Source organism: Papio anubis, chromosome 6 (assembly GCF_008728515.1).
Source record: "Papio anubis isolate 15944 chromosome 6, Panubis1.0, whole genome shotgun sequence".
NCBI lineage: Eukaryota > Metazoa > Chordata > Mammalia > Primates > Cercopithecidae > Papio > Papio anubis.
The window spans coordinates 148,707,869-148,735,753 of NC_044981.1; the positions used below are offsets into that span (position 1 = coordinate 148,707,869).

General features: G+C 35.6%; 1 long non-coding RNA gene across 1 annotated transcript; it reads right to left on the reverse strand.

The window, feature by feature from the left end:
• LOC103884096 lies at positions 1-27,885 on the reverse strand. The gene is made up of 5 exons (XR_002521806.1): positions 27,500-27,885; positions 26,613-26,638; positions 5,973-6,127; positions 3,894-3,991; positions 1-683 (listed from the first exon to the last, which is right to left on the reverse strand). It is a non-coding gene; the product is annotated as an uncharacterized LOC103884096 (long non-coding RNA).

Here is a 27,885-nt window from a genome sequence, read left to right on the forward strand (position 1 = left end):
TTATTTTAAAATACTTTATTTGACTTTGACTTTTTATATAACCTAATACAATTATCTATAGTCATCAACTTTTGAGTATGTACATGTATAAACATAAAACAATTATAGTTTAGTAGTAATTTCATATTTTATAAAACTATAAGTTAAAAATATATTTAAGTGGAAAAATATCAGATAAAAATCTCTCATGCTAAAAACTGATCATGAGAAGGATGGCATCATGGTGGATTAACTAGAGAAAGTATTTTATTTTTACTTCTTCTTTCATTAACCTCTCTATTAAATTGACAGCTTCAGAAACTATGACAATCATGTTTCTCCTCTCTCTCTTGGTTTATGCGCCAAAGCCCAGCTCTTCTTGGTGATTTGAGGCTATGAAAAATGACATGCTAGGTGTTTTTCCTCAAATAACATTAACTTTTAATAATATTGTATTGCAATTATAATACAAATCAGTAGCCCTGTGTGATCCAAATGATAACAGTATATTGTCCTTTATTGACTTCAAATACCTAGCTCCTTCTTGCTCTTTAGTTCTCCAGTTATCAGAAAGAACAGCTGTGGTTCGACATGGGGTCCACCTGGCAGCTTGAAGCATCCAGATGTCAACTCCTACTTTAAAAAGAAAAAGCAGGCACTCCTTCTCCCTGGTAATGTTGACTTCAGAGGCAACTGGTGTTGGACTGGAGATTAAAGGAAAAAAATTAGAGGAGAAAGGGCCACACTTCCATTTAATTTTCACCTGTAACAAATGCAGATTACATGTAGTGAAAATACCAGTTCCCTGACCAATGAATTACTCTTTTCTATTTGACAGGCGTAAGTCAAGTGTCAGCTTATACTTTTCTGTGCAAATGGGTGACTTGACTATAGTTGTCATCTTATTATTTTTTTTAATGGAGTTTGGTTAAAGCTTTACTCCCTGTTGCAGAGAAGAGATAGATACATGACATTTACACCAAGAGGATGGAGCCATGAGAAATACATAAAGCGAAACCCTGGGGGAAGGGAGATAGGTAGGGTTTTATGTGTATTTTATTAAAACCCAAGATCTTTTGTTTTGAAGTTTTAATAAAAAGTATAACCTAAAAGTTTTAGATTCCAGATTGATCAAATGCTCTTCATATAAAGTTTATATAAAATTATAGTTATTAAATACTTGAACACAATAAATAACTAGAGAAGACTTAGACTTATGTGTTTTATAAAGATCATACTAAAATATGATTCAAAAAAATTCAAAAACATTGAATTACCTAAAAGAAGTGTATCCATTTCTGATTACTTATTCTTACTTTTCCACAGAGGAAAATTTCCAAATAATACTCACTTTTGAGTTGAGACTCAAAGGAGAAAAACAAGCCATCACAATTATTGCTGTATTTGGGAAGACAAGTTTATTTTTTGAAGTTTTAGTTTCTTTTGAAAAAGATGGGCTGGACCCAGTGACTCACACCTGTAATCCCAGCACTCTGGGAGGCCAAAGTGGTTGGATCACCTGAGGTCAGGAGTTCGAGACCAGCCTGGCCAACATGGTGAAACCCCATCACTACTAAAAATACAAAGATTAGTCATGGTAGCGCATGCCTGTAATCCCAGCTACTCGGGAGGCTGAGATGAAGGGATTGCTTGAACCCAAGAGGCAGAAGTTACATTGAGCCGAGATTGCACCACTGCATTCCAAACTGGGCGGCAGAGCGAGACTCCATTTCAATAAAAATAATAATAATAAAATAGAAATAATTTTTTAAACCCCCTTTCTTTGTGATTCTAATCATGAATCATAACTCAACTAGATTCAGTCATTTGTACAAGAATGAATTTACCAACTTGTATTAAAATTCTAAGTTCACTATTGTCATATTCTCACACTATATCTTTGTTGATAGAAAGACATTAGAATTACAGTATTTTTCTTCATAAGGTTTCCTAGAGCCATTTTGCAGCTCTTCTTCTTCCAGTATAACCTTATTATATTCATATGACACTGTTTTTTTGACTGTATATATGTCTCCAGATAATGCCTTTTCTGCTACTCTATTTGAATAACTATAAAGAAACAATTATATCTTCTTTTACTGTTTCATAGCTGAATCATAGCCCCGACTTGCTATTCACAATTTGCACCAGGACAGTCTTACAAATGGTATCATCATCAATTAATCCTGTAGCCAAAAAATTACTATGTAAACCATCCTAACACTGAACCTAGGAATAGACATTTAGTCTTTGCCCACATTCTCAAATAAGTTTGCTTAGTTTACCATAAAATAGCTATCCCTCTTTCTAATTAACAACTCCAATAATTCCTGTTTTTAGTGTATTAACATAGAGCCGTCATAGTTCTTACTCTAGTTGAAATCTACTGACTTAGCCAGTATCTTCCATGTAACCTACAATTCTGAGAGCTACATCTCTCAAAAAGTTAAAGGACAACTGTAATCTACAGGATTGTCTTGTTAGGGATTCATAAGAGCTTCCATTTTTAGACAAAGCATCAAGAAATAAAAGGCAAAGCAATGTTTGGAAAAATGCAGAAAAAGACCTTTTGAAATTACCACCCCCACCCCACAAAGAAAAACATTCATTTAAACTCCTAAAATTGGCCATTGCAGTTAGAATGCTAGTTTTTTAGATTAAAAAACAGCATTTTACAAAGTAGATTACTATATAAAGAATGTTTAATAAAATAGTCAGAATAGGGGCCTATTTAATGTCCACTAGCAGTTATAAATTCTCTCTTATCATCAATTTTAGAATAAACTCAGGTTCTTAGAATAAGAACCTGAATAAGATGGATAGAGTGTACCTGCCCCCTCAAGGCACCTGAAATTTCCCCACCAGTCTTGGCAGTAATGACCACAGCCCTCTTTCACAATGCCCTGGGGAAGAAATAAACCTTTGCCGATGCACAGCTTTCAAGTTCATCACATCCTCTCAATTTTCATGCTTCCATCTAGTAAGTTACTTCCCTTTCTTTTGCTTGATATTGCTCAAACTGCTGTAGGACACCACTATTTTTTTAAAAATTGCTTCATTCTGAACTCGTTATCCTATTATTTTCTTCTTTCCAATTCAGTCTCTCTAATGCAAGGAGTATTATTTGAACAACTCCTTTTTACCCAGCACCATTACTTGGGGAAATACACATGCTCAAAAATATGACCCTTGTGGAACCTCTGTTCAAATCATAGGTTAAAAACCAAACAGGATGCACAGAATAGAAGAAGCCACTGTATTTAATTGCTAAATGTTGTATTTCAAATACCAAAAGGTAGAGTTGTATTTTTTAAACCCTTCAGGTACGGTCTAGGCATAGATATTTTTAGAAAGCTTTCTAGGTTATTCTAATATGCAGCCAGTAATGAAATCCACTGTGCCAGAAAGTCTCCACCCTGACTGACGAATAACTTTCAGTTCTGATTTAGGAAATCAAGGTGAGGACACAGATATGAACCCTTTGTTTCTCAAACTTTAGTGTGCAGAAGAATTATCTGGGCTTCTGTTAAACACATACAGTCGGCCGGGCACGGTGGCTCACACCTGTAATCCCAGCACTTTGGGAGGTGGGCGGATCACGAGGTCAGGAGATTGAGACCATCCTGGCTAACACGGTGAAACCCTGTCTCTACTAAAAATACAAAGAATTACCTGGGCATGGAGGCGGGCGCCTGTAGTCCCAGCTACTCAGGAGGCTGAGGCAGGAGAATCACTTGAACCCAGGAGGTGGAGGTTGCAGTGAGCCAAGATCACACCACTGCACTCCAGCCTGGGCAACAGAGCAAGACTCCGTCTCAAATAAATAAAAACATACGTACATACATGCACGGCTCTGGGGCTTAGACTCCAGAGAATCAGATTTCACAGGTCATATATGGAAACCCAGAACTTACATTTTCAACAAGAGGCTCTGGTGATCCTGATGCAGCGGTCTTCAGACCATGCTTTGAGGAAGGCCACTCAAAAGTCAATCACTATCCAGTCCTGTGAACTAATATTTAAGAGATGATATTTTAGATCGTAATAAAGTAACCCAGAATCAACATGTCAACATGAATATCTTGTAAAAGTGAATTATTTTATAAATTTATTTTCATATCCTTTTAGTGTGCAGTATTTGATTCATATTCTTGCTGTTTTATCATCACTAGATAGATGTTCAGAGAAATTTGAAAATTATCCTCCTCTTGCCACCCTTGGACTTATTTAGAAGACTAAAACAGTAGAGATTCACTATTTTAGAAAATAAAAAAGAAATATGAAAAAATGTAGAAAGGAAGGAAAATAGCTTTCTTTAGTTTGTACATGCATGTTTCTATATCTGTGTTTTTTTAAAAAACTTTATGACTTTATGACAAAAGTTAAAGTTCTTATTTTAAAATTATTAAGGACTTTAACTAATGTTATATACACTCAAGACAATTATGTGACTTGCTCATTTTAGCTCGAGGTAATTGTTTATTAAAATGACCAACGAAAAATCTTTTTTAAAACATGTTTATTCCTCCAGAGAAAAATGTTACATGAGCAAAAAATAGGACAGAAGCAGAAAAATGCACAAAATAGGTACTTCTTCTGCCATTAAGTAGTTGGAAATTAAATGTCAATGTAAATGCAGAACATAACACATAAGAACAACTGCCCACATCATGACATACAATGTGTAACAATGTTAGATAACATAAAATGATATGCTTGATATGCTTTATTTATGTTTTTTTAGAAAAAAGATTCCAGAACAATGTTAATAAAACTTTATAATTGTACTTTTAAATTCATTTAACATTAAAATTGAGAGCATGTATTTTATTTCTGTAGTTAATTCTATTGTCTCCTTCTCTCATGTAGTTAAATCCATTCTCTCTCTTTGATTTAAGGCTTGAAATTCAGCTAGTTTAAACCATCTAAATCCTACCTGTCTAAGAACAGGCACACCTGCAGAAGAGCACAGTTCTCATTGACCTTGGGAACACAGCAGTTTCAATGAAATAATCTCATTTAGTAAAAAGAAAACCATATGCGAATCAACATTAACCGCTCTTAGCCCACATCAGGGATGATAGCTCCCTTGGCACCAGTTTGAATTTTGAGCTAAGGAATTTGGCCTGATCTTCCCTATGCTCAGCCAGGACAGATTGATAAAGAGGTACAACATTAGCTTAATCAGTTGCTCCATATTTCTGAATTTTTCTAAATATGTTCCTCGTAAGTTTGCTTTCAGTGGAAATATAGAGAATGCTTTCACACACATTTTTTCTTCTGAAATTAGTTCTCTGTGCATTAGAGCATTAAGCTTACAAATATGAGTTATGATACTACTAACACATTTATCGAGTGCCTACTTTTTGCCAGGAACTGGACTAGGAGTAAAAAATATATATACACTTTGTTTCTGATATTCACAAAAATCCCTCTAAAATAACTATCATTATCCCCATTACACAGATGAAAAATCTAAGGGTCAGAGGGGCTAAGTGATTTGCCCAATGGCAGAGAATTACAGGGCCAACAAAACACTTATAATATTTGTAATAATGTTTCATGTGCATTGATTTACATTTTTCTATTGTATACTGTATTTTAAAAGCAAATGGCTAACTTTTATGAAATGTTCACTATATTCTGGGCATTGCTCTGAGTGCTTTGTATGTATTAACTCATTCAATATTTCGAATAACTCTTTGAGAAAAGTATTTTATTTCCATTCTACAGGTGAGAAAACTGAGGCACAAAGAACTCAAGCAACTTGTTTCTGGTCAAAAAACTGACAAATGAAGGAACCATGATTTAACCCAGCCATTGGCTCCAGACCATGCTATACAAATATTAAGTAGGTTCCAATAGCCATTTTTTACACTTAGTTATTAAAATGTAACACTACATGCTGCTTGTACATCAGGATTTACTATAACAAGACAGAATGTCAATGCGAGTAATTCTAGTTGATAAAAAGGACTACTTCAATCCTCTACTTGCCAAAAGATGTGCAGGGGAGATCGACCAGACATCAGAGGCATCATGCTGTGTAGGACAAATCCTGGGTCTTTTCCAGCAGTCGAGAAATTTCAGAGTTAATAGTCACATCATCCTAAGCAAAGGTGTATTTTTTGCAGACCCCTTAGCATATCTAAAGGGTACAACAAACAGTAAATAGGAGGAGGTGTTGATAAATAGCCTCTCAGTCCTGGGAGAGGTGACACCTGACATATAATTTCCATTAAGTTGCCTTTTCTGAATGATAGCACCACAATTTTGAAGCACAAAGATAAATATAGTGTATCTAATAGGAAATAAATGCATATAAGGTGGCATGGCACTTCATAAAAATAGGAGAACTCTAAGAGAATAGTAAAATTCTCTTAGAAATCTAAGGAAGAGAAGGAATGGTGTTTATGATATTTAGTAGTTTTTAGTGGGTTTGTAAAATTTGAAGGAAGGTAAAAAGGATGATTATCAATCTGTCATGGGAACTGGCCATGATGTAACAGCTTGAACTAAGAGATTTGTTCTACAAAAGCCCTAAGACTTGTTAGCAAATAATAATTTCATTAAAAGACAGAAAAAAACATGTATCTGCAGAGGAAATAAAACTTTATCTTTTTTCACTTAATAAAATAGCAAATATCACCACTGAACTCAGACATATGCACTGCCAAGATTTTAAGTGTTGAGATACTCATAAAATACGGAATCTCTCTCAGTAATGGTGTTGTTTCTTCCCTCCACCCCTTCTTTCTTACTCCCCTGGGAGTCCAGTCCCAACAATTACAGGGTTGCTATCACAGCAGCTGTCCCTCTTGCATAGTGCTGATTTTCTACATGCAAAAAATGTGGACTCCAGAGAGCCATGACAATGTGAGTTAACAATATGTCTGAATCTAGTTTGGGAAGACATGAGTTTATTGTATTGTAAGAAAAAATACTGAATGTAAGTTATTTTCTTAGGATTTTTAATTGTTGCCATTGTCATTCTGGTTTCAATTAACAACTAATACTCTAAATGAATTATTTGAATAGAATTAATGAAGTGTACAAATAACTTAAGGAAGTTTCAAACCCTGGCTTCTGACCTGCAAATAATTTAATGAACAAACAGAAAAGAAAATGGAAAATGGTTAAATGAATGTATTATTTTCTTAACCTAAATAGACAACATTGTTTCAAAAATTGAATATCCTCTCTCAGGCTATAGAACCTATTAAGATGACTTTTCTTTTTCCAAAAAACAAACAAACAAAAAATTGATCTTTTTGGTCTCTTTCTTAGATTTATCTGGTCCATCTAAAAGCCAGTTTCTGCATTTCTGAACTTGACTGCTCACTACAATCAAGAGAGGATTTCCACACAATCATTTAGAAATTTCAAAATGTATGGTGTTTGGGAATTATATATTCATTATGACTACATCCAAAGCGTGGTATCAGAAGCCAAATTATTTTTTCCTTGAAATATAAATACTGCAACTTAGGTGGCATGGCACTATTGAAAACAGCTTGCCATATGCCTTTGATTTCACTGAGAGACATGCCATCTGCCACCACACTCAAAAATGATTCAAAAAAATTAAAAAGAATGGCAGAAGATTGTGGTCAAATGCAAGAATATTACCCATCATGTGTGGTCTAAGATTGGGCTGGGGTACTTGTTCAGATTACCTGTAGTCATGAAGTCAAAGCTGGGCAGAAACAAATACATTGTCATTTTTTTCTGTGGGCAATGAACTGAGTACAGTGTAGTTCCCTCAGCATGATTATTGATACCAATTTAGAAAGAAGTCTTTGATATGAAAGTAAAAAAGACAAAGATCCTAGGGCAATGCATATTTTAAAGGAGTTTTGGCCCAAGGACTGGGATTAAAACAGGGAGAACTTGCTTATGCACAGTTAATTTATTTGTAAAAATTCAATACCTTCATGGGACTTTGGAGAAAGAAGAAAATGGCAAGATATCAGAGACTTTTGGGGGGATATATATATATATATATATAGAAGAAACGTATAAATCTATTGAGATACTATATTTTATCAAGTGCTAAATCAGCCAAGTGTGTATTTTAACTCTACATAATAAAATCACTGTGATAAATCCCTTCAGATGATTCCCAAAGAACAGAGGTAATTTTTCTAAGAAGCTTAAAAATAGAAATCTCTCTTATGCATCCAGACAGTGCCCCTTACAATCACTATTTTGTCCCAAAAGAAAAAGAGAGCAGAACAAAATGTAAATTTTACAGGAAAAATTTTACAAGTAACTATTTGTTTATTTGGTTTGTTTATTTGAAGAAGGAAAAGATTCAAAATCTATGGACCAAATTTTGGCTAAGAGAATACTATCTTAGTCTGTTTTTCTTTGTTGCTATGCCTGACTGAGGTTGGGCAGTTTATAAAGAAAAGATGTTTGTTTAGCTTATGGTTCTGCAGGCTGGGAAGTTCAAAGACCATGACACGAGCATCTGCTCAGCTTTTGGTGATGGCATTTTGTGCTGTGTCAAGACATGGCAGAAGGTCAAAGGGGAAGCAGGCACATGTGAAGAGACAAATTCTGAGGGGTATCCTGATTTCATCACAACCCACTCTGGTGGGAACTAATCCAGTATTTCCAGAGCAGAAACTCAGTCATTACTATGAGAACCGAACCAAGTCATTCATGAGCGATCTGCCTCCGTGACCCAAGCACCTCCCACTAGGCTTCACCTCCCAGCACCACCACATTGGGGATCAAATTTCAACACGAGTTTTGGTGAGGACAAACTAAACCATGCCCACATGGGAAGTACCATATGAGCAATGAAGCTGGATTTCTTTATAAAAGAAAAAGAGACAACATGTCGCTAAATGGTAAAACTGGTTTTGAGAATGAAATGCAATCCTGTTTCAGAGATTTGTAGCCAGTATTACAAGGTAGTCTTGTGCCTGGCTTATGAAGTTTATTTGAAATGTTTCATTCCAGATAACCAAGGGAAAAATAGTTTCCAAATAATAGCATTTCCAGTACTCTTCTAGAAAACAAAATTAAAGATATGCAGCTCCCCAAAAATATCTAATAATTACAGATAACTATATTAGAACTGCTCTAGAAATTTTATACCACCATTTATTGAAAAGTATTTAATGACCATCTAAAACGGTATTATAGGAAAAGAAGTAAAGTAATAATAATAATACATAGTATTTGTATATCACTTATTTATTTGTATTATATTTATAAAATATGTGTTCCTATTTTATAGATGAGAAAATTAAGGCTTATCAGGGTTCACCTATCTAATGTCAAATAGCTAATAAATGTTGAAATCAGAAGTGAACATAGGTCTTATGATATCATGTCAGAGTTCCTTGCATTCCAGCATCATCCCTCTTAGCCTAAGACACAGTGGTTTCTACTTTCAGGGTGTGATATACAATTCCATACAGTTTCCCTCAATAGTTTCCATCTTGTTTGAGTGGAAGTACCCTGGAAGTAGTAACATTTTAGCTGTTCTCAACAATAGACCCCTCTGTATAAAACTAAGGAATTAAGAGTTTACAAGGGAAAGTGAGAAGTATCTTTATGTCACAATTTGACACAATCTACTTGTATGACAAGTTATACATGCATGAAATAAATACTATAGTAAACAATATGTCCTTGCTGGTAGTATCAAATATTGACATATGAGAGTGACAATTTGATCAGTACAATAGATCAGACATTATATAACAGGGTTCACATAGAATAAACATCTCACAATTTGCCTATCCAGATCAAATTTGTATATATAGTATACAAATGACTATATATGAAATATATATACAGAAATGACTATATATATGTATATAGTTGCCATAGCACAGTGGTATTAGGCAGAGAATTTTGAGTTGTAAAATAAATAATCTCTCTGCAAATTATCTAATAACTTAATTGTGAAGAAGATCTAATTTTGAAACTGTTTTGCTGCTGTAAAATCAACTTCAAATATGAGACACCACAAAAGAGGGTGTCTCCAAGGGAAATCTTCAAAGACAGGAGAGTGGGGTAATCAAAGAAAAGTTTAAAGTTTGCTGAATTTCTTGGGCAAAAAAATTGAAGTCTTTGAATAATATTTCTCTGCTTCATATTACATCTACAATTTCTAGAAATATGTACAGCTATTAATAGAGAAAAGCAAAAGAAGTATCAGAAGCTGAGAAAAGGCAAGAAGATAAAGCAGGAAAGAAAACAAATGTCTTTGCAGCGCAGCCCTCAGAGTTTAGTCAAAATACTTTAGGACCATGAGACTGGGATCCTGTCCAGTTGGGAGGAGAGAGCTGAGATACGGATGAAGGGACTTATAAAGTTCAGTTAAGACCTCTGATCCATTCTTTGTCTACAGTCTGATATCTGCAGAGTCCTTCATTCACGGGGGAGTTTTCCCTTCACTTAGTGGAGCTAAGTATGTTAATAAAACATTAACCAGAACTGTTCCTACAAAAAGCACATATCAAATAAGAAGGTAGAATGAGATGATCTCCAAGGTCTCTTCCCACTTTAACATGAGAATTTGCTAAGTGAAAAGTCTAATCATATTTTCAATTTAAAAAAAATAGAAATTTTCATTTTAAAAAAGTCATAGTTCAGGGGCTGTTTTATCAAGAGGCTGGGAGATTAGGTGGCTAATGTTATACAACCCATTTTCTATTAAGTTTGGGATGCAGTTTTGTCCCTAGATAATGGAAGAAATTCTCTTAATTGATACTTGTTATTAATTCTTTTGTTTCTCCATTTTCTAGTTGCTCTTTTTTTCACTTGCCAGTTTAGGAATTTGCTTGGCTCTTTTCCTACATTTAATGACTATATTTAAAAAAAGGACTTGGCCATGTGCCTAGAGGCTCCTGGGTGTTGGGTGCCATATAAACAAAATTAATTACCAACTTCAGTGCCAATATCACATCAATGGCAATGAGAGGTTAGTCGACAAAAGAAAAGACAAATAAAAATTTCAACAAATAATAGTATGCATAGGATGCATAAAATAAAAAATTAATCAACCTAAATTTGTATATATTTGTATAGTGTTCAGTTTTTCCTAATGTGCTCATATACATTATTTCATCTGGTTGTCAAAATAACCTCATGTGCTGGCTATTACAGATATTTCTAACTTCATTTTACAAACTTAAGGAACTTAGCCCCAGAGATGTTAATCTGTATTTTTTCTTTTCTTTTTTTTTTTCATTCACTCGACAAATACTTAAGAAAACCTACTAAGTGCCATATGTTGCCCTCGGAATTGTAGGGTGACAAACCATCCCAGCTTGCCTAGAACGGGGGAGATTCCTGGGATGCAGATTTTTCGTGCTAAAATGGGACTGTCCCAGACAAACTGGGATGGCTGGTCAGCTTAACACAATCTGGCCACTCTAATAGCACATCACAGTTCAAGTCACAAAACAAACTGTACACCAGATGAAGAGCTCTCTCTCTCTCGCTCTCTCTCTCATTATTTTTGCCTCACTTAGGACTTTTATTTCTGAACCCCACTCCCAGCATTAGACTAAAAGTTCTCCTTAATGTTGCCAGTGATCACCCAAGCAAGAAAAATAGCTTTGCTGCCCACTTGTCTGCACGATTTGACATTTTGACCACCTGATACTCTCTTTGGCCTTTACTCTTTCCCTTGCTTTTCTCTCTCTTTCATAATGCCCCACATCTCCCCACGTAAACTTTCACCATTAAGCACATGGTCCCCAAATGTATACCCATAGCTGCAATGTGATGGCTTTGACACGTGGATGTGTATGACTGAAAGATATCTCCTTAACTCCAGGCTATCCCAAGTATTCGAATAAACTAAATCTCAACAAAAATGTTGTTTTCTCCACAGCCAATTCTTCCTCTTGACTTTCCTATCTCTGTCTTCAGGCAACACCACTCTCTTGGTACCAGGCTCATTCTCAGCCCGCAGTGGTCTCTTTCTCTCCCTATTCACCACATCTAAGGTGTTAACAGTTCCCAGCAAGTGGTCCTTCAGAAAGTTTTTCATATTCATCCCTTCTTTTCTTTCCCCACTGTTACCACCTTAGCTAATTCCTCCTTACCTCCCTGAGTTATTTTTCTGGTCTCTTCCCTGAACCAACTCCACCCTCCACCTGTGCATTCATTTCTTTCTTACTCTAATTTAGTCTACACTGCTCCCAGGTTAAAGTGCATTTCGGCCTTAATGCCCAATGTTCTTGTGTATGAGCCCCATTCTCCAGCAAAAAAATAACCATTTGCTATGCAGTCTTTTCCTCTCTGTGCCTTTGTTATATTATTCCTTAGGTGCATAATATTTTATTCTGTCAAATTTCACTCATCTTTCAAGGCAATCTTAAATTTCAAAGTTCCACAGATATATTTTGTAGTTTCAAATGGATGAGAACCCCTTCCTATGAACTTACTTCACTTTGTACTCCTGAACACTCATCCTTATCTGCTTTGTGTTGTAATTATTTGTATTCTTTTCTCAGTCCTCCAACTAGAATGTATACTTCTCAAGACCGAGGCTGTGTCCTACTCATTCTAGTTCCCCTGCTTAACGCAGCAGGTGTTCATTATATTTTTATGAAAGATTCAATTACTTTAACTCCTCATCCAAGTCTGGCTTCGAAAATGAATTTTGCAAATTAGTTATTTCAGATATTTAAATTTTAGCATGTGCCTTACACAAATATATAATGAATTCATGAACAATTTAATTAAAAAAAAGAAACAAAGAAAACCTCAAACACCCAAGGATTATCCAACATCAACACAAAGTTCCTAAGTACAGAGGTATCCCTAGGATCATTACTCTAGTGTGCAGGTTTGTACACATACATGTTGTCAGCCCAGCCAGCCCCTTATCAGCTACTCTGCAGAAAAGGCCGCAGACAAGGAGAGCTATTCTAGGATGGGCAATCACTTGCATTCAGAAAATAGAATTTAATTGAGTAATTTTTCAGATGGTTGAAACTGAATTGGTATTGCACTGGAAAAAGAATGCCTGTTTGGGGCCTAAATTGTTCCTCCCCATTTAGAAGGGGACACAATGTAAGCATAAGATTCATGCAGCTTGGGAATTATAAAGATTTGGGTTTTAGGACAGTCCCAAAATAAACCCTTTAATTCAGGCCTTAGAGGGTTTCACTTAATTAACCTGGAATCAATTGAAACACTGTAACCAAAAGGTTTGTCACAATATTTGTTTAGTCTTTATAGACACAATTTCCAAAATATCAAAGTTGAAGGAAAATAGAGTCATTTTTCATCATATTTGTGAAAAAATTCTCCTACAGGCTTTGGACCTGCATCTGGAGGGAAAAATAAGAGATTAATGAGAAAAAAATCATATTATGTCTTACCTTATCCACTGCCCCCCGCCTTCAAATCTTTCCCTATCATAAAGTTTCTTCAGTCATGCACAAATACTTCAGAGACTGCTACCTCAGACACTGCCGTCAGCGCCCAGAGGATTGAGATTTAGTCTTTGCATCTTAATTACAGCTGACTCTTTTTCCCTTGTTCTGAGCTGAGTTATAGCAAGGAAAGGGGGAGATGAATGAATGACCCATGCATCTGACATCTAATATCTGCCACTTCAGATTTGGGGTTTGATTTAGGGTCTCTATCAGAGAGTTGGAGGAAACAAAGTCTTTTATCTTCTTTAAATAAATTCATGCACTGAAGCACAATTTACCTTCTCTGGCAGTTTTATTATTCAGAACAATGGGCTTTTTTAGTTGTGCAATATTTGGGCTTTTCCCTTTCCTCTCACGTTTATAAACAAAAACATTCAGTTTAGTAATTTAAACAAGGATAAAACAGAAGCGATGTGTGGCACTAAGGCTACAAAAGTGTCATGTTGTCATTTTCATTCTTTTTACAAAGGACATGGAATTGAAAGCAAGACTCCTCATCTTTGTATTTAAATAATGACCCGAATTCAGTACACAAAAATGACCTTTTCTGTGGATGCATTGTAGTTGTTACCTCATCACCCTTTCATCTATATGAAACTTTGTATGAGTCAGTTTCGGAAGCATGAGGGCCTCCATTCTGCCCAAAGGCTCCAGCCACAGTGGTAAATGGGGCCCAAGCCCCACCTCTGTTCCACTAGCTAACCATAGCTGCCCTTCCTGGCAGTTGCCCTTTCCCAAAAGACTGAGCACCTCTTTCTCAACACAAATGTACCACCTGTTCTTCCAAATTCTTCCTGGTGCTGCACTGGCTCACAGGAATATGCATTTCCCCCCCCCCCCCAATTGACCTGCTTAGAAGAGGCATTGTTTTCTTATTTGCATGAAGGCATTATATAAGCTAGCTGCAACTTGGCCCTGTGGATCTGATGCATGCGTTCTGGATGAATGGTGAAAACAGTATGCAACTAGGATTAAGCAGGCTTCATGAAGAAAAAATCATACAACAGCTTTGCTAATCCAGCATTTACTTGCATTGAAAGTCAGCAGATGGGTGGGGTGGGTGCTCACGCCTATAATCCCAGCACTTGGGGAGGCCGAGATGGGAGGATCACTGGAGCCCAGGAGTTTGAGATCAGCCTGGACAACATGGTGAGACCCCGTCTCTGCAAAAATAAATAAATAAATAAATAAAATTACAGTTTAAAAATTTAAGTCAATTGATGACAAGAAGGGAAGCTGGAAAGACACTTGGCATTCTGACAGAACGTGTTCAGACGGTATGTCCCACTGGGGAAGCTGTTATGGAGTAAATGGGCCCTCAGGGACACCAGAACTAGGTTTATGTCACCCAGAACAGTGTCATTACCAAGAGGACAGGTGGAATGGAATAAGCCCGTGATTATCATGAAGTAGAACACACCTTGGTGAGGTGCGTCTCTAGGTGGACTATTCATTACAAGCTCAAGACAGTATGCCGGAGGGGGTGCATCTTGAGTTTAATGGAGAAATCTCTGAGGCAGCAGAAGATAACAAAGACCTATCCTAACTGTAAAGTAGGTCCTCGGAAAAAATGGATAAACCTAATTGCTGTCTTCATCTCCTGTGGATGCTGATGGAGAAAATCAACCTCTGTGTAACAGATGCTACTGAGATTCCATGGTCTCCTGCAACCTTTTCATCTCATTTTTTGCCTACAGAAACTGTTTCAATGCTTCTTCACTCTGATCAGTCTCTGACCCTACCACGCCCTCCTTTACTTATCGTAGATTTTTAACTAATATTTTACAGAGAAATTGAAGATGAACTACTGACCGCTTCCCTAATCATTCATTCATTTAATAAGTATTGATTAAGGGTATGCTGTCTGCCAGGCACAATAACAGGTGCTGTTTATAAAGAGATGAACAGAGACAGGTGCCTGCACTCTTCAAGATTACTCTTCTAAATAGAACCACATCCTTTCTTCCTTTCTCACTGCTTGTTTTATTAGATCTTATTAGATCTATATTAGATCCTGTGTTCTTTATCTTATCCCACAAGACTTTCTCTGCAATTCACATAAAAGTGAGACTCTCCTCTCACTCTTTTTTCTTCAGTTTCTTTTTCCTATCAGAATATCATATTCAGTTCTCTTTAAAAAAAAAAAAAAAATTCTCCATCAAACTCCCTTGAGATTCTGGTTACTACTCTCTCTTGACCCTCTTCCTCACAGGTTTCATGGATGCATTGCTATTTGCTTCCTCGCCTACGACTTCAAAATTGCTCACCCTGCTCTCACTAGAGTTACAAAATTCAATGAGTATATTTTAGATCTCATGTTACTGACTCTTAGGTAGCAGTTTTAATGTTAGGTAAACTTTCCTACATTAACAGTTCATTTCTCTAGTCTTCCAACACAATATAAACTATGGTTTTCTTCTTCAATGTCTGTCTATCAACTCTCACTGTCTTAACTGCTCTTCCTCTGGGCTTCTGATAAACACTGGTGGTGTGTTCCTTCTCTTCACCTCCCTTGGGTGATGTCACGAGTGAACATTTTCAGTCACATAAATTAGTGGACTTCAAATCTTACTGTAAGAATCAACTGGAAAATTCAATCTAGTAGACAAAGGCGGGGCCAAATTTAGTATTTTAACAAGCACTCCTGATAATTCTGAGAAAAGTAGTCATCACATTCAAATTTCTCTTAAGCTCTGAGATAAACCATAAATTCTGCAATAACATGAATTCTGCCTTTCTTGCTTATCATGGTCTTCCCAGAGTTTAGCAGGGTATCTAATTAACACAAGTGTTCATTTGCTACTTGTAGAACAATTGAATGTATATGTAATTGATACATGATCTCCAGCCCAGAATTCAGTTTGCATTCCCCATCAACCACCAATCTCAGTGAACAGCCCTATAATCCACTGATATCAAATCAGAAACCCCGATTCTTCTATCCACTTCCACCCTGCCAACCAAATCAATTGACAAGCACATCTACTTTAATCTTCTTATATCTTGCCAAGCCTTCCACTTCTTTCCATCACCATTGCCAATGTCCTAGTCCAGGCCACCATCATTTTTCAACTGGATTACTTCGATGCTCTTTTAACTAGTCACACTGTATCTATTCTTAATCCAAGTTTTCTTAAACAGAACTTTCATCATTAGAGTTCAAACACAGTGATATGGCTTGCATTGTCCTTTATGAGATGGCCTCTGCTCACCTCTACCATATTCATTTTCAACTTGCTTACCTCTGTTCACCCCACTTTATGCCCTACACAAATTTTGGAAAGTATTTTTCTTACCTTTTATTCTAATGGTATTTCTTTTTACAAAAGCTTTTAAAGACATATTTATTTAAATGCCAGTTCCAACTGAAAAATTTTATTTTAGGTCTCATCTATATAAGTTACTTAGTTTTTCATATTTTGATTCCTTTACTATACAGTTTCCAACTCCATTTTTCAGCCTTTGTTCATTTATTTTGATATATTTGATATAAATTATTATTGTTACATTATTAAATTATTAATTTTGCATATGTATTTTATTTCAAGAATAAATTTTTGAAATTTTAATTATATCATAACAATGAAAATATTTTCCATTTTTCTCTGATTTTAATAAAAAAGTTTTTAATACTTCTGTGCTTTATCTCTCATTCTGTTGAATGGTATCGCTAATAGTTTTTCAAAAAAGTCGACAATATTTTAATATTTTCTTAATAAAATCTGAAATTACCATTCTATTATCTAAATGACAGGATGATAAAATTTTTAGATTACAGAATTTTTTACACCCTCTCTTTTTTTTTTTTTTTTTTTTGAAATAGGGTCTCACTCTATTACCCAGGCTAGAGTTCAGTGGTACAATCATGGCTCACTCAACCCCCTGGGCTTCAGCAATATTCTTGCCTCAGCCTCCAAGTTGCTGGGACTATTTGCTTTTTTATTTTTATTTTTATTTTTTTTTTAGAGAGAGAAAGAGATAGGCTAGACTCGAACTCCTGTGCTCAAGTGATCCTCCCACCTCCACCTCTCAAAGTGCTGGGATTACAGGTGTGAGCCACCATGCCCAGCCTTCAATATTTTTTGGCATTCATTTTGCATCGGACAACATGTAACAAAGCTGAATTTTCCTCCTTGAAAGGTCAATTACTTTTGTCTACTTAGACACTTATAAGGTATTTTAATCTACATAGTTCAACATTTTTTTATTCTCTGATCAGATGGAGATACGTTTTCATTGTATCTTCATTGTATTCTTCCTGGAATATAGTGGAGTTTTGCAACCCACTGTTGAATATTAGCTTTCTAAAATATCACCAAATCAACCTGTTAATAAGACAGAGCTGAGTTTATTGCTTACTTCAATAAGAGAAAGCACTTCAGAGGTGTTAAAAAATCACAAAGTTATTTATGATATTCTGAAGTCTGGCTTAAGGTAGGCCTTTTAACGGGTAGGAGGAAAGAAAGAGGTTTGATTAGGATTGGGTAAGGATCATGATAGAATAATATAGCATTGGTAGGCATAGGAAGAAAAGAATTTTGAAGAGAAAGGTTCAAAATATTTTGAGAAAAAAAAAAAAAAGAGCCACAATAGCATTATCTTTCCTAAAAGATAACATTTTTAATATCATTAAATATAAGCATTCAAATTTTTCCACATTATCAAATACATTGGAGGATAAAAGAAATATCTTGGGATATAACCTTTGCTTTCTATTGAAGGGTTGGTGAGTCTCTCAGGAAGTTTCTGGAGTAATCAATAAAATTAATTGCAGAAAATAAAAGTCATTTGCAATTTTTACCTTCCAGAGCAGGAGTTTCTGGGAATAACAAAGCCAAGTTAATGTAAACAGAAGCAGTGTGGGTGTAGATATTAATAGTTTCAGCTTTTAGTGCATGCACATGTCTTTCTTCAGCTCAGGAGAACATCACTGATTTGAATGTTTAGTTGTTGTTGTTCTGAGCTCTTCTTCAGAACTGGTGAGGCAAAACATGGCCACTTGTTTTCTGAGCTTTTCATTATCTTCCTGGGTTGCAGAAGCTGACTCACCAAGTGTCACCTGAGTTGTAGAGAGGGAGGGTGCCCAGATATATATTTTGTTCATACCTTGGGTCTAAAGTCACCAAATGGGTATGGGAGAAGAGAGGTATAAGGTATAATTCATTTCTGTTAGATAATATGGTTTGTGATATGGAACCAAGGCTTGAAATGAGCTGAAGCCTGAAGATTTTATATCAAGCCATTTCTATTTGCCTAATAATTATTGACAGTCTTTTCCAAATGATTGGCATTTGTCCTTATGCCTGCTTATAGACAGACAGACAGATACATAGAAATACAGAGAGACATAGAGAAAGAGAGATAGATATAATTTTTCATATACATGAAAAACTTTTTTGGCTAGGCCCAGTGGCTCATGCCTGTAATCCCAGCACTTTGGGAGGCTGAGGCGGAAGGACTACTTGAGCCCAGGAGTTTGATACCAGCCTGGGCAACATGGTGAGACCCCATCTCTACAACTGTTTTTTTAATTAGCTGAGCACAATGGTACATACCTGTGGTTCCACCAACTCAGGAGGCTTAGGCAAGAGGATCACTTGAGCCCAGGAGGCTGAGGCTTCATTGAGTCATTCCAGCCTGGGCAACAGAGTGAGACCCTCTCTTAAAAAAAAAATCACAAAAAAACAATCAAACAAAATCTTTTCCCTTTGGAAAAATTTTATATTTGCTAAAATGTTTCAAACACAGTACAGAGAGTTATCATATATCACTCACTCAGCTTTATCCATTTTTATCATCTTATTTTATCATGGTATATGAAGTAAACAGTACATTACTAAACCCTAAACTTAGTTCATGTTCCACCATTTTTTTTCCCATTAATGCTCTGTTTCTGTTCCAGAATTCTATCCAGGGTACCACAATATGTTTGAAAGTCACACCTCCTAAGTCTCCTGGACTTCTACCCTTTCTGTCTTCCCTTGCTTTTTATGTCTTTGAAAGTCTTGATGGGGACTGGCCAGTAGTCTGCAGAATGTTTTCCAATCTGGGTTCATATTCACCAGAGAAAAAGAGCTAGAATGGATAGACAGATAGATTGATATACCGATGGGTAGACGGCAAGAACTTGGCTTATGGGACTTGCTCAGTAAGACCAAAATCTGCTGGACAGGCCATCAGAAAACATAGGCTGGAAACTTTCAGGCAGGAGTTAAATCTGTAGTCCAGAATTTCTGCTTCCTCAGGAAAACCTCACTTCTTTTCGTTCAGATTTTTTAGGATAATCTCTTTTGCTTAAATTGATTATACAGGCTAAACACATCTGCAAAATTCCTCCACAGTAACACCTAAATTCATGTTTTATTAACTGAGTATTGTAGCTAAGCCTAAGTTGACACATGAACCTGACTATCACACCAAGGTTATGAGATTTTTGAAGTCATGCAACAGAGGTGCATCTCATTATATCAGGGTGTATGTGACATCTAGATGACATTACAGTGATATTAACCTTTATCACTTTGGTAAGGGGGCATTTGCCAGGATTCTTCACAGTAAACCCATCACTTTTCCCTCTTTCTTCTCTATTCTTTGGAAATAAGCTACAAAGCCTAGAATGCCCTTGCGGGTAGAAGGAATTAATCTTCACTTCTTATATTGGAGGGTATCTACATATGTTATTTGAAATTTTTCTGCAAGAATCAGTTGTTTCTTTTCCTCATTTATTTCTTTATTCTGTCATTTATCCATATCAGGATAGATTCATGTATATACTTTGGATTACAATCTAGTACTGTATCCCTTTGTTGTTCACATTGTTCCATTGCTGCCCGCTGAGAGCTCTATCAGGTTGGTTCCTATGTCTCTTTGACATGCCCCCATCCTTTTGCTTTTTAATCACTTTTTTTACTTTCTGGTGCTAAAACATATTCCAGGCTCATCTTGTATTTCCCCTGTCCTGGTCCTGGAATCAGCCATTTCTCCAAGAAACCTGTTGCTTTTATTAGAAAATAATATTTAGAAACCAAGAAAGATCTGAATGTGCAGCGTGCTCATTGATAGTGGGTGTCATGGTTTCTAGACCCTCTCAGAAGATAGCACTAGGTAAAATATACTTATACTAACCTGTATATCTATAATTGTTTCTATATTTATCCAACTGTATCTTTAGTAAGCTAAACATTAGTTTATACCAATGTGTCCAATTCTACTCCAGCAGTGCAGGGCTCATTACAGACTTTCTTTCTTATTTATCAGTGACTTCCTTCTCTAACAGTGACAAACCTGGCCCCCACACCCAAAATCCATTTACATATTTGTTCAACATCAGTATCCACGTAAAGCACTTTTAGAATTGTTAACCCATACGCCTGTGCAAAAAAAAAAACAACAACAACAACTAGAGTACAGTGTTTACGTCTAGTTTTCTTTCTGTAGTCTTACAATTTCTAGTAAAAAATTCATTTGCCAAAGTTACTTGTTAGGATTTTTTTTTAGGTTGCATACATTAAACTTTACTTTCTATGTATAATTCTAGGAATTTTGATATGTATAGTGGTGTATCATCCCCCCAGGACCACAGAGAATATTTCCTTCATCCTAAAATTTCCTCTGTGCAACCTCTTTGCAGACAACCACTGCCACTTCCTTAAATTTTCCTAGATTTTTAATATTAGTTTTGTTTTTCAGTCTTTTTCTTTATATGTTTTATTGAATAATTATAGAGGAAGCTCAACCAAAGTAGGCTAACCATATAGCATCTTTCTGTTCATTCTGTTTTGAACAACTGTTTTCCAAGCTCTTCAGTCTGTTTTGAACAACTGTTTTCCAGGCTCTTCATATTGCCATGCATTTGGATGGGTAGAGAATATATACAGAAGGATACTTTTTATTAAAGGTCATGTTCACTGTAGTAGCATATTTGAAATTTCAATTATTTTATTTCTTTATAGTTTATACTTAAGATATAGTTAAAAATCAACAGAAGCTTTAGTTTTAAAAACCAATTAAAATCACAAAAAATATTTTATGTCATACTAATGACAGTATATTAAGGAAGAAAGTACAATGACATGTGTGAATTATACTTTCTGTTAGTTATAGTAATTATATATCTAATTCTGTGTTTTAAAATAATTGTATACTAAATGTAGCAACTTAAAACAGATCAACCCTGAGGTTCAGTGTTTCATGCCTGTAATCCTAACACTTTGGGAGGCCAAGGCAGGGGAACCCCTTGAGGCCAGGAATTGGAGACCAGGCTGGGCAACATAATGAGAGCCTATCTCTAAAAAAAAAAAAAGAAAGAAAGAGAGAAATGAAAAATTAGCTGGATGTGGTGGCACATGTTTGTAGTCCTAACAACCTCGGAGGCTAAGGTGGGAGGATCGCTTGATCCCAGAAATTTAAAACTGCAGTGAGCTATGATTGTGCCACTGTACTATAGCCTGGGTGACAGAGTGACTCTCAAAGAAAAAAAAAGTCAACTCTGTACCTTTAGAATATACATGAATTTCATTTTCATATTTATTTTGGAATCTACAAATATTAAACCAGTAGATTATTAAGTTTTACTTCTCCTGTACCAGAGAAATCTCTGGAGGCCACTTTGTTTTCTGATAAACTGATATCTCAGGCCAAGTGTGCATGGGTATGTGTGTGGTTATTGGGGGAAGGAGCTGAGATTCATCTTTGAATAAATTTATAATCTTATCTTCTCTGACTCCATAGAACTCAGCCTGCTTAAGTACCAAACAATATTGAAGAAAATATGTTCAGAGAATTTTGAAATAAAGTCTAATTATCTTTAAAATAGACAAAGAGAATTAGATTATTTTTTCCATGATAATAATTATCTCTTGTGGAAAATAGCAGTTGGATGAATTTAGAAAATGAATGAATTACGTTATATAATGTGTATACCCATTTCGTGATACCATTTTTTAAGACAGAGAATTTCTGTAATAGCAAATCACTTACCATAAGAAACTCATAGATTTTTTTTTTCATTACTTTGCATTCTTCACAACAACTAACAGAAAAGTATTGTGATTGTGCCTCACCTGCAATTTGGTGGGCAAACTGGTACACCTACTTTAACCTCTGTGATCAAATGACACATTTTAGGAAAGCCTGTTGCCTTGACAAATATGATTCTCAACTGAATTTAAATAACGCATTTTGAACAATACTTGCAGTTGAGAATACAGAGCATTTGTAACTTTGCTAAATAACATGGAAGGCCACAAAGGGTAGGAATGTATTTTTGCTGTCGTTGTTTTGTATAGACCTGGGAAAGCCTTTCCCCTTATTATCATCCTAGGGTCTGAGAGATAGAGGGGACTACAGAGGTCATCTAGATGTCAGGTTTTGTAACTCATGCTTGTTTTTACAGGTGAATGTTTCTTGTCGTTCCATTATCTCTTTACTAAAAATAAATGTGGCGAATGCTAATGGAATGTGATCTCTTTGGGAAAATATTCAACAGAATGATTAATTAATTGAGAGAAAGGTTAGGTGATAGCTGAAATAAAAATTAGTGTTTTTTAATTCAACATTCAAAAACACATTTGACATTTTGTTGTAAACTATGTTTCTAGCAGCTGTTAGGGTAATTGTTTTGCTAGTTTCTAATTGCAGATGTTGGCAGCTGGAAATTAGAAGCAAGTAGTAGTTTCTTTAGAGACTTGAATTAAATGTGTGAAAACATGAGATTATGCTTTTTCAGTGATCTTCAACACAGCTACGAAGATCGGAGTTTTAGAATCTCTACTAATTATTTTAACGGTCAGATAACCTTAAAATATTAAAAAGCTTTAAGCCTTTACTAGATATATAAAGGTCTGTCACTTTTCAAAAGTAAGTTAGATGACAAAGAAGTCTCTACAGCCAGAGAAAAGAAGGAAAAATAAAGATATATTTGAATAATTAAATAAAAGATGGGGATTTATTAAATTATTCAGAAAATTGCTTCAATTTTCCCACTTGGCCTTGGCTGTGCAGACCTGAGAAAATGGTCTTTTCTCCTACATTTAATCTCCAGAGCAACCTAAAAGGATGCTGACAAACATTAATTTTGCATTATAAAATAGTCTCGGCAAGTGACAGCAATTTCAAGATTAATGTGTTGGCCTCCTGAGATTTCAGTAAGGAGAAAAGGTTCTCTTAAACTTTGTATTCAAGTCTTACATAGTATTGGTCACTGTCTTGCAATGGTATTTTCCAATGAAACAGACTTCTGAAGACTATGGGTTCTCTAGCAGCTAGGAATGAAGAGTGCCTGTTCCTAGAGGTATGGTTTCTATTGTGCAGTTCACTGAGCTAGTGACTCACATTAAGTCTCTGGGATGCTTCTTTAAGATATATATTCAGGTGTAGGATAGAGAATAAAGGCAATAAAGATAAGGAATTTAAAGCATACCCAAACTTTTGCTCTATCAAAGTTACTGTTAAGAGAATGAAAACATAATCTGTAGGCTGGGAGAAAATTTGCAAGTCACCAGTCTGATAACTTGTATCCAGAATTTTTTTAAAAGCCCTCAAAATTCAACAAAATAAGAAAAAAAAAATTACTCATTAAAAAAATGGGCCAAAGATTTGAACAGCTTCACCAAAGATGTACAAGTGGCAATAAGAACATGAAAATCTGCTCAATATTATTCACCATTAGGGAAAAACAAATTAAACCATAAGATACTACTATGTACTTATGAGAATGGTTAAAAGTTAAATCTTACAATACCAAGCGATGGCAAGAATGTAAAACTACTATAAATCTCATACATTGTGGGTGAGCATGCAAAAAGGTACTGCTACTCTGGAAAACAGGCAATATTTTATATTTAAGTGAATGCTTAGCCATATGACCCAGCAGTTCCATTCCTAGCTATTACCTAGCAAAATAGAAATTTCTGTTTGTGCAAAAACCTATATGTGGATTTTGTTTTATAGAAGCTCTGTTTATAATCACCCAAACATGAAAATAACTGTATGTCTTTCAATGGGTAAGAAAACTATAGTTCAAAAATAAAATGGAATATATTCAGCAATATAAAGGAATGGGGAATTGATATACACAACAACATGGACAAATTTTGAAAGCTTTATGTTAAGTTTAAAATCCAGTTTTCAAAAGTCTTTAATAAATGAATTAATTTATGTGACATTCTGGAAATAGGAAAAACCACAGCAATGGGAACAGATCAGTAATTACCAGGGTGGGAATAGGAGGAATCAGGTTGGTGATTCTAATTCCATATTCTGATTGTGGGAGTGGTTATTTAAATCTATGTGTTGAAATTAATAAACTATATACCAAAAAGTTAATTTTAATGCATATTAACTTTTAAAAGTTTTAAATTAAAATTAGCTTGTTAAGCACTCAAATTGTGATGTAATAATCCATCTGTTCCTAGTTTTACCTGTTTCTCTTACTTTTTTTGCTGCAAATTGTTTGTTGACATTTTCAAATTAGTAATAATTACCTATGCTGTGGAGAGATTGGTGGGAGAAAGGCTTGAAAAATTTCTCACCATTAATCAAGTCTCCTTGGTCTTTAAAAATAAGTTTCTGATATAATGTACATTTTATCTCATAGTCTACCCTCAGGATATTGCCAAACCCTCTTTTAAAGAAAATAAGGAAGCAGGGTCTGGGCCATTACCAGTCTTTGGGACAGGACATTTTGGAGTCTACCATGCTAGAGCTAATAGGCGAAATTTGAAAATGTGGGGCGTCTGCCTCCTAAATTCTGCGGTGATGACTCCAGAGTAATCAAGGCATCAGAAATAGAAAAGCCCTGCAAATCAGGGTCTCTGTTACTGAGAGGTCCTAAATAGTAATCCTGGCCAAAGTATCAAGCTCTAACTCCCTCTGTGGCAGCCACAGTGCTATCAGTAGGCTAAATCCATCCTCTCTTTCAGAGTTCAGCCTGTCTCCCACACTCACATGGCAATAATTGAAACTTTGGGTACATTTGCCTTGCCTTTCCATATATGATTCTACACTGAATAAATCCTGCAGCTTTTATGCCATCCACTTTATCTCCTCTTTCTTCTCAACTTAAAGTCCCACTTTTCTGAATACTCTCAGAAAGGGCAGGCATAAATCCGAAACTATACATCAGATTAGACTAGAAATCCCTATAGAGCTCTGTAGTCCCTGTAGCTCAGTCTTCAGATCAGGTGTGGAGTCAGGATAAAAAAGGCATGATTATCCAGAATAAATGGCCATGGCTCGTTCCACAGAGACCAGCGTAAAACTTGGAGGGGAGACTTATCTTGTTAATTCTCAGCAGCTGTCTTTAGGTTTTAGCAGCTGTTTGGGAGTTTAATGAGAGTAGAGGAGAATAGCTCTCTATTTGGAAATGCAAGAGGGTTTTGGACTAATTTTTTTCCAAAGAATTGGTGCTGAATGCATAAATGAGCTCCTAATATTTTTCACGTCTTGCATTTTAGCATGTTGAATTGTAAAGGGTTAAAAAGATTTAAAGAGTTTTTAAGTTCCTCCAGCAAAGGTGAAATATTGGCCAACTGGTAGATCACTTAGAAATTGCCCATCATAATTTCTGCATGAGGGTTTATGAGGTCAAACAGGAAAAAAAGAGATGAATAATTTTAAAGCTGTCAGAGACCCAGGTGGGAGTTAAGTTAATGACTGTACTGTTCTGAATGGAGAGGCTACCTGTATCCTGAAGCAGATGTACTCGTATCTTAAGTCTTGTAAGTGCCTTTCCTTGTCTCCGTTCCTCAGAGTGTGACTATAGGACCACATATGATGTTTTTGGACTCTGCAGTTACCCACAAGCATGTCCTTTATATAGTGTATATTCTATAATGTGTCAGTGTTTTTGTCATAAAATATTACTTATCATATTTATGCCTATCAATCAACAAGTGGATAAAGAAACGTTGGAATACTACTCAGCCACAAAAAGGAATGAATTAACGGCATTCACAGCAACCTGGATGTGATTGGAGACTATTATTCTAAGTGAAGTAACTCAGGAATGGAAACCAAACATTGTATGTTCTCACGCATAAGTGGGAGCTAAGCTATGAGGATGCAAAGCTATAAGAATGATACAGTGAACTTTGGGGACTCCAGGGGAAAGGGTGAGAAGCTGTTGAGGAATAAAAGGCTACAAATGGGGTTCAGTGTATACTGCTTGGCTGATCAGTACACCATAATCTCACGAATCACCACTAAAGTACTTACTCATGTAACACCTGTTCCCCAAAAACCTATGGAAATAAAAAAATTTTAAAAAATTACTTATCATATTTAATTTTAAAAGGACACAATAATTTATTTTGTCAAGAGCAAAACCAATTTCCTGATTAAGTTTATGAGGCACTTATTTAACTTGAGTGATAATTTAGGATAAGATGTTCCACAAGTTTTTTGCTAGAATAGGTACATTTCAAGGAAAAAATTGCACCCACCTCTATGTATTCAAAAGCTTTCTCTTAAGTTCTAAAAAATGCTCACTGATTGACATCACAGTGAGTGAGATTTCTTAATACAGAGGCCTATTTTTTTTTTTTTCTAATTTCACCCAGATGCTATAGAACCTCTTGTTCACTGACACTATATCACAGTACTGGTGTCTTTAGACATCAAAGCCATGACTTTCTGACAATCCTGCCTCCTATCTCTTCTTTTATATTGATCCTTATTTTCACAACCTTTCCAAACTGTTTAAATCATTGTAATACTGCAATGTATTTGCAGTTACCAAAAATCATTATTTACTTTTTAAAAATAGTTTTGACAATGCTCTGGTTATTCTTACTGATGTGATAGAATCATTCTCTCAATACCTCCTTCACTCCTTCCAATAAAATCATAAATTTACTTAGAAATATATTAATCTATAATTAATACAGTTATACACTCTGCCTTTCTGATGGGCAGGGACCATAACTGGCCATTGTATCTCAGATTTAGCACAGAGTGGAAAACACAGTCAACAGTAACACTTGCTACATGTTTACTGAATGAATAAATAATTCTCATCATACTTCCCCACAGCTTCAGAAGGAAAAATAGTACTTCCGACACTGGACCTTATGTCTCCCTTTATGTATGAAAATTTTCTGTACCTCTGTTTCTGTTTCTCTGACTGCCTTTCACATCTTCCCCGAAACTTTGTCCTCCAATGTTAAACTCGGCTTACGGCTTTTGAGCTGTCCTCTTTCTTCTAGAATGTTCCAGTCCAAGAGCAGGTGGCTTCTGAATTGATTCTAGAATGCTTTTCTGGCTCATGCAACTTCATCTACTTCACCTCCACTATACCAGAAATTAGTCAAACATTTTTATTTTTTCTTTTAATTAATATCATTTCATACCAAATGATGAAGCATGCTTCTCTCATAATAAAAGAAAATAATAAAAAAAATTAAGTTCCAAACAATGATATTGCAGTTGCCCAGTAAAATAAGAAATAGAAAACATTTTCCGCTGGGCGCAGTGGCTCACATCTGTAATC